The sequence below is a fragment of the Solanum stenotomum genome, chromosome 4 (assembly GCF_019186545.1).
Source record: "Solanum stenotomum isolate F172 chromosome 4, ASM1918654v1, whole genome shotgun sequence".
In the NCBI taxonomy this organism is placed as follows: Eukaryota; Viridiplantae; Streptophyta; class Magnoliopsida; order Solanales; family Solanaceae; genus Solanum; species Solanum stenotomum.
In genome coordinates, this window is record NC_064285.1 from 16,652,578 (window position 1) to 16,661,743 (window position 9,166).

Genomic DNA, 9,166 nt, shown 5'->3' on the forward strand with positions numbered 1-9,166 from the left:
AAATGGGAAAAATTAAAAACACCGATAGTAGTAACATGATTTAATAATGAAGGAAGCATGATCACATATAAGACAAAAAATATAAAAATACAAAAATGGGATAAGATATTAACTATAGAAGAAATATATAACTTTGAATTAACTACAAAAGATATGCTATTAGGAATGTCATTTTTAGAAAAATTATACCGACATATAATAACAAAAACACACTGGTGGTTCACGACACCGTGTAAACAAAAAATAGGAGTAAAAAGAGTAAATAACGAAAAACGAAAAACAACAGAATGGATAAAAGGAAGCGAAAAAATTACACAAAAATTATAAAATATAAAAGAAGAAGACCCTAAAATAGAATTAATTATATTCTCTATAAATAAAGTAAAAATAATTCAAGATAAGTTAGAATTATTATATAGTGAGGATACTTTACAAGGATGAGAGAAACATAAAACAAAAGTAAAAATTGAGCTAATTGATAATAATAGTATATTAACCCAAAAATCATTAAAGTATAATTTTAATGATTTAACTGAATTTAAGATACATATAAATGAATTACTAGAAAAAAGATATATACAAGAAAGCAATAATAAGCACACAAGCTAGACATTTATCGTAAATAAACATAGTGAACAAAAAAGAGGAAAAAACAGAATGGTTATTGATTATAGAAATTTAAATGCAAAAACTAAAACATATAATTATCTGATACCAAATAAAATACTAAAGATAAGACAAATACAAGGATATAATTATTTTAGCAAATTTGATTGTAAATCAGGATTTTATCACTTAAAACTAGAAGAAGAATCTAAAATCTAACAGCATTCACTGTACCTCAAGGATTCTATGAATGAAATGTATTACCATTTGGATATAAAAATGCACCAGGTAGATATCAACACATTATGGATAACTACTTTAAACAATTAGAAAATTGTGTAGTATATATTGATGATATATTACTATAATCTAAACCCAAGATGAACACATAACATTATTATATTTATTCATATATATAATAGAATATTCAAGCATAAGTCAAAGTAAAAAGAAAGCAGACATAATAAAAACCAAATACAATTCCTAGGAATACAAATAGATAAAAATGGAATAAAAATGCAAACGCATATAGTACAAAAAATAATTAACTCAAATGAACAACTAGATCCGAAAAAAATATTACAACCATTTCTAGGACTAGTAAACCAGGTAAGAAAAAACATACCAAAATTAGCAGAGAATTTAAAATCATTACAACAAAAATTAAAGAAAGATGTAGAATACCAGTTTGACATGAAAGACCAAACACAAATACAAAAAATAAAATTATTGTGTAAAAACCTACCTAAACTATATTTTCCGGATGAAAACAAAAAATTTACTTATATAATAGAATCAGATGCGAGTGAAAAAAGTTATGGAGGAATATTAAAATACAGATATGATGGCAATACGATAGAACATCATTGTAGTTATTATTGAGGAACATTTAATAATACAGAAATAAAATGGAAAATACATAGAAAACAATTATATTAAGTGTATGAGTGTTTATTATCATTTGAACCATATATTGTATATAACAAATTTATTATAAGAACGGATAATATACAAGTAAAATGGTGGCAAACAAGAAAAATACAAGATTTGGTAACAATAAAAACAATAAGGAGACTGGTATTAAATATATTAAATTTTACATTTACAATTGAAGTAATAAAAACTGATAAGAATGTTATTGCAGATTACCTATCACGACAAAGCTACTCAGACTGAGACTGAGGAAGAAGATACAATTGAAAAGATACTCAAAGCTATTACTACACTTTGTATAAAAGTGAATAGTATGAACAACGAGATACAAAAGTTAAAGACTAATGAAGATAATCTGAAGTCTAAAGTTAGTCAGCAGCATGACTATAAAAATGCGGAGCTACGTCGATCGGAAGACGGAAAAAATCCAGAGCTAAAAGGAGACGATGGGAAACTCCTTAAAACCCATAATGTTTGTTTAAATACAGCTACATGTACAAGCAAATAAGTTAGCGATAAACAACATAAAAATGCGAACTAAAATCAGCTATTCGAAAACCATTTACCCAAAGGACACCTAGACATATTTCCATAGAACCACAAATATCTACATACGCAGATAGTTTGCAAAACCAAAATGAGAAAAAGACATATAGCTACATCACTCGAACCTATATCGAAAATATACACAAAATCCAAACTTATTTAAACTTTAACCCCAGATCAACTACAAAAGAACCAAACCAGGATTATTTGACACAAAAGTTATAAGGATATAACAAGTTAATTGCACAGTCAAAAACTAACGCTAATTTAGTAAGAACATGTTACAATTACAGACTGCTAAATACCGTATACATATACGATGGAGAAGAAGTTAGTGGAATACTAGAACTATACAAGACATTCGTCACATACAAAAGAGTTACAAAAGAAAATTTATTTTATATAAAATTCTATACAGCACCAGCGGAGATATTATACGAGGAAATAAAACCTCCAATGCAGGTTATCAAGATAGGACTAACTAAAGATATGATTATACCCGAGGACATCGGACAACAAGAAGAGATATGCAAAATAGAGATACCAAATTTTTATGCCAACAAAAGAATAATTGGTATATCAACTATCATACAAGAGCTAGCAAATAATTATTTAAATGGAAATACTATATGGAGCTACTATGCAAGGGAGCTAAGGAAAGCAGATATGGATGAAGTCCAGAGATGGATTTTGTCATTACTTAAGCCAGAAGAAGAACCTACGACGAGAGCACTAAAAACAGAATTTATTTCGACAGAGTTATTAATCAGATATTTGTAATGACCCTCTTGGTCATTTTTGTGTCTTGCCTTCTGTGTGTCGTTTAGAGCGTTCCTATAGCGACCCCAAGTCATTTACGACTTGCTGGGACTGACAGTTCGGTCACCTGGTCGTTCGTTTGGTCTTGGTGTGAGTTTTTGTGTTTTGGAGCTTTTGAACCTTGAATGGTCATTTTCGATCAAAAGTTCAAGAAGATGACATCGGAATCCAATTCTGACGATTTCATCAGCTCCGAAAGGGTCATTTTAGGCTAGTAGCATGGTCGACATGACTCCTGAGGTTTTCAGTGTGAGTCAGTGCAATTAGGTGTTTTAGCCTTTGAATTTTGGCTTAATTTTGACTTTGGTCAACATTTTGAGTAAACGCGCTCGGATGAGAATTCCGTCAGTGCGGTTAGCTCCGGAATGTTGAGTTTGGTCTAGATTGACCCTTCTTTTGTGTCCCGAGGTTTTTGATATCTTTCCGAGCCCTTTTGTGGGTTTTGGCTTAAAATGGCCTTTGGAAGTGGGACCCACTTTTTATCGAAATGACCTCTGATGGAAATTTCGACTGCGCCGTTGAGTCTGGAATATCGAATTTGGTATGGTTGCATATCTCGTTTGCGTGCACGGGGTTCCGAACGAGATCGGAGTACCCCGTCGGGGTTTTTAGTTTTGGAAAAATTGCAGAAAATCTGCAATATAATGCAGATTTTCAGCAACAATTCCAAAACTTCTAACTCTCTTAACTCTCTCATCTTTTGTCCGATTTGGGCGATTCAAAAGGCAAAGTTGTGAGATTTTTCGAGGGCAACGCGTTGGTGAGCTCGGATAGTGGTTTGGGGTTCCCGTTTGAGGTAAATTTCGCGAAAAACCTGACTGCTGTACTGTTTTCGAGTCCTTGTTTTTGGAATTTTTGTTTTGGTCATATCTCACTCATTTTAGCTCGGTTTTGGGTGATTCGAAGTCCCACATGTTGAGAATTGTCGTGACTTCGTTGTAGAGTGTTTAAAGAGTGCTGGGCACCTTTTGATTTTCGTTTATTTCGATTTTGGACTGCTGCAGTAGGGTTTCTATTAGTTGTTTAAAGTGGGTTTTCTTGCTTGTTGGTTTTTGCTGTGTTTTGAGCCTCGGATTGTGTTCCATTTTGGAACACAAGTTTGGAGTGCTGTTTAGGGTCTCTTGACGGAGTCAAATTCGGACAGTTCGGTGCGGGTCCCACGATTCCCGTTTTGACTCCAAAATTGACCCGTCTCCGTTTGTTATGATTTTGGTGTCTAAATGACCATAGTAACGTTGTGACTCTATTTTTGATAGCGGGGCAGCGTTTTGAGACTGTTCGGAAAGGGAAAGCTCCGGTAAAGTGATTTGGAGAGCGCACGGTTGGCCTTAAGGTAGGCTACGGCTTTCCTTCTTTTAGATTGAGCTTAATTGTGTAAAAACACGTTGATTGGAGTGAATTGGGGGTGGATACTAGTTTACTACCTTACTTTGATTAGATACCTTATGTTAGGATCGATTGGCCACATTTCGAGTATAGTATCATGTTAACCGGTTTAGTAGAGTTGCATGTCTATGTGCTAAATGCTATTATATGCTTGTATGCTTTGTATTGTATGCCTTGTTCATCCTTAACCGTAAGCATGATGTCCTTAGTCTAGGTTAGGCTAGCATTGCCTTAGACTTATGACCCGTGTGGGCTGGATAGCCTTGACTTTCTGCCGACGTCGTTCGGATGACTTAGCTCCTTGTAGACTGGAATAGCAGACTTGAGTCTGATAGTTTGAGCCTTAGATTAGGCGTTATCGCTACTTGCTGCACTTCTGTATCTTCTCCCTCGCATTCTGCGGTTCCGGCGCATTCTCGAAGGTTTGGTGTATCACTAGAGGCGTGGGATTGAGATAGTATAGGCTTGGAGCCTTTTCTGTGATTTCTTAGAGTGGACGGCGTTCCACGGTGGTTATTGTGGGATTGGATCCTATCGGAGATACCATCACCCCCGGGGTCGTTCTTTCTAGCTGGGCTGGGAACGTATCGCTGGCTGGGTAGACTCGGTGATATCGGCGATCGCCCCCGGGCCTCTCTTTCTAGCTGGGCTGGGAGTGTGCTGCTGGCTGGGTGTCCCCGGGTCGCTCTTTCTAGCTGGGCTGGGAGCTGACTGCATGGTAGGACGACTCGCGATATCTACCTCACTCACGGGTCCCTCTTTCTAGCTGGGCTGGGAGTGGACTGTTTGGTTGGGTGCCCCCTAGGGTCACTCTTTCTAGCTGGGCTGGGAGTGCACTGCTGGCTGGGTGGAGTCTGATGGATTATCTTAGTTACTTTGGGCTGAGAGCCCGATTTTCTTCTTTCTCAGTAGACTTAGCTTTTCCATGTACCTGTCGAGCTTATGGGGGTTCGTTCAGGTTTTATTTAAGCTTGTGTACGAGTGTACCTTCTGGGCTTATGGGGGTCCAGTTAGGTTTAGTCTAGTTGTACTTAGTTTGTTTCTGGTATGCTCGTGTGCTTTCTTTTCTTATCCGTTTGACCTCTCTGTGTCTAGATTCTATCCTTTCTTATTGTTTTTACCCTTTTTGCTCAGTCGGCCTATGATGCCTACTGAGTACCTGTTGTGTTGGTACTCATGCTACGCTCTGCATCTATTTCGTGATGCAGGTCCCAGTACCAGTTACCAGCGGTGATTAGTTCCAGCCTTCTTTTGCAGTTGTGATTCGGAGACGAGGGCGAGCACTTGGCGTTTTGGGTTTGTTCTGTCTCCTTCTTTTGTTTTAGCTAGTCTTGTTGCCTTTGAGACACGCTTTGTTGTGGTCCACTTTTGGGACTTGTACTCTTTATTAGATAGCTCTGTACTAGTGACTTCCAGGTTCTGGGAGGGATTTCTGTATATATTTATTTTAGGTTGCTTCCGCTTTGTTATCCTTGTTTAGATTATTATTTTCGCTGGTTTATGCCCTTTTGCTCATTGCTTGATGTTCTGGGTTACGGGTTGGCTTACCTACTGGTAGGGTATAGTAGGTGCCATCATGACTCGAGAAATCGGGTCATGACAATATTGCAAGCTAATTGGTCATAAATATCCTGACCACATATGTTCAAAATGCAACGGAGAAGATAACATAATTCCAAATGTCGATTTAGAGTAAATGAAAATGATAAAGATAAGAAACAGACAGACAAGATAAGATTTGGACAATAAAAAAAGAAGATAAGGTACAAAATGGCAGATAAAATAAACGTTAATAGATAGATAGATGTAATTTAATGTAATGTAAAGCACTTTCCAAGGTGTAAAGTAGGAATAATATTTTGCAAGGTGTAAAGTAGGAATAGTAAAAATAGTAGGTGGCATTAAAGTAAGTAGTAAAAGTCATAAAATAGGTATGGTATGTCATAATATGTCATAAGGTAGATATATATTAGTCATAAAGTAGTATAGTACGTGCACATTATTGTGCACTACTGTAGAGATAAGATAGGAATTGTAAAGTAGTAGTCGTCTCCTTTCTATATAAAGGACGGATACGTAACTTAAAAAGGCAGGCAACGCCTAAATAAAAATTCTCTTTCAGCAAACACTCTCTCAACTAAGATAAATATTTAAAATACTAATGAAAAAATCTGAAATTCAATCAGATATTTCAGATAGCATGGCTAAGATATAGGCAAAGGTATATTGTTTAAAAAATATGCGGAACTAATTTCATATATTCCTGAATATCATATATATGATTGGATAAATTTATGTTAGTTATTATGTATTAGAATTATCTGAATCATGATTTCTAGTTTATTAGCACACTGGAAACAGGGAGAAAACTTCTATACTATGTCATCCTAATGTTGAAACCGGTAGGCGAGGAAAATCGTTTAGGGGAGTAAACAAAGTTGAGGCGCTGATAAGAAGGAAGTATCCGCTAAAGTACGATGCTAGTAGTGACAGGAGAACATGATAAACAAATAATCTAGTTCATAATGATCTAATATGAATTTAATCAATTATGAATATGATAGGACGGAATAATTTGAAATAAAAAACCTGCATGATAAAGAACATGACTACATACGTTTATGATGAAATGATAAAAAACTATAAAACTTTAATCTTATATATACTTAAAGATATAAAAATAATTGAATTAAGAAGAATCATATGGGAAAAAATATTTAATGATGACGAATCAAAAGATATATTGAACCAACAATGGTATGAAATAGACCCACATGATTTAGACTACGAAAGAAACGAATGGTATGATTTAGAAATAAATTCAGATTAAAATGAACTACGAGTATTTGCAATATTGGATAGAATCTATGGTAGACATAAAACTATTAGAACAATTAATAGAGGAAAATTTATATATGTACCAAAGAACCCAAGATATGTTATACCTAGAATATATCATAAATAATATTAAAGAAATATCAAGATTAAGACACTTAACAAAAGAATATTATAATAAATTTTTAAAATAAATAACTCACCTACCACACTACCACGTACCAAAAAAGTCATGAATTCTACACCTACTACGCTACCAAAAATGTCATGAACCCCTCACCTACCAATAAGATGAATTCCGCACTACCATTTTTCGGAGCGGAACTGGTAGCTGGGGGATTCATGAAACTGGTAGTGTGGTAGGTGGTAGTGTGGTAGATGAATATTTTATTTTAAAGATTTTATTGTAGTATTCTTTTGCTAAGTGTCTTAATCTTGATATTTCTTTAATATTAGGTGTGAAATTCATGGTAAAATATAATAATATTTATTGTAATATTCTTTCGATAGTTGTTTTAATCTGAATATTTCATTAATATTATTTATGATATATTCTTGATATAACATATCTTGAGTTCTTTGGTACATATATAAATTTTCCTCCATTAATTGTTCTAATAATTTTATAGCTTTCATAGATTCTGTCCAATATTGTAAATATTCGTAGTTCATTTTAGTCTGAATTTATTTCTAAATCGTACCATTCTATTCTTTCGTAGTCTAAATCATGTAAGTCTATTTCATACCATTGTTGATTTAATATATCTTCCGATTCGTTATCATTAAATATTTTTTCATATATGATCCTTCTTAATTCAATTATTTTTATATCTTTAAGTATATATAATATTAAAGTTTCGTAGTTTTTTATCATTTCATTATGAACGTAAGTAGTCATGTTCTTTATCACGCAAATTTTTTATTTCAAATTATTCCTTCCTATCATATTCATAATTGATTAAATTCATATTAGATCATTATGAACTATATTATCTTAATCATGTTTTCCTGTCACTACTAGCATCGTACTTTATTGGATACTTCTTTCTTATCAACGCCTCAACTTTGTTTACTCCCCTAAACAGCTTTCTCACCTACCGGTTTCAACATTAGGATGACATAGTATAGAAGTTTTCTCCCTATTTCCAGTGTCCTAATAAACTAGAAATCATGATTCAAATAATTCTAATGCATAGTAACTAACATAAATTTATTCAATCATATATATGATATTCAGGAATATATGAAATTAGTTCCGCATATTTTTTGAACAATATACCTTTGCCTCTTGCTTAGCCATGCTATCTGAAATATCTGATTGGATTTCAGATTTATCCATTAACTTTTAAGTATTTAGTATCTTAAGAGAGTTTTTTGAAAGGAGAGTTTTTATTTAGGCGTTGCTTGCCTTTCAAAGTTTTGCAACTGCGTTTATATATAGACATACACACTCTAATGCTATTCATGATTACTATTCATGAATAGTTCTTATTTTGTCTACCACTATCCTATTTACGACATGTATACACACTTATCTTCTTAATAATATATACTACCCATACTTTACACTTGTCAACATATCTTTAATAATGCACATGCATATGTTGACTAAGTTTTTCTACTAACTTGTACCTAATAATGTGACTACTATTTATTTCAAAACTTTTACATATCTACTTTTGGCTTTGTGTGGCTAAGCACATTTTTGTGTTTCCTTTTATCTTCATATTTATCTTCTCATCATCTTCCGTCTTTATCTCTTATTCCAGCTAGACGTTTGGGATTATATTATCTTCTCCGTTGCATTTCGAACATATGTGGTCAGGGTATTTGTGACTAATTAGCTTGCAATATCTCGTTAATAACTCTACCGAAATAAATCCTACTTTTAGTGCTCGTGTTGTAGGTCGTTCTTCTGGCTTAAGTAATGATAAAATTCATCTCTGGACTTCATCCATATCTGTTTTCCTTAGCTCCCTTGAATTGGAATAAATCATTAATTGATCTCTTGCATAGTAGCTCCATATAGCGTTTCCGTTTA

The 9,166-nt window shown here is 33.8% G+C and overlaps 1 long non-coding RNA gene across 1 annotated transcript; it reads left to right on the plus strand.

Moving 5' to 3' along the window:
- Positions 1-3,572: 3,572 nt before the first annotated feature.
- Positions 3,573-5,746, plus strand: LOC125863105 (uncharacterized). The gene is made up of 3 exons (XR_007446108.1): positions 3,573-3,700; positions 4,161-4,237; positions 5,499-5,746. It is a non-coding gene; the product is annotated as an uncharacterized LOC125863105 (long non-coding RNA).
- The last annotated feature ends 3,420 nt before the right edge of the window (positions 5,747-9,166 follow it).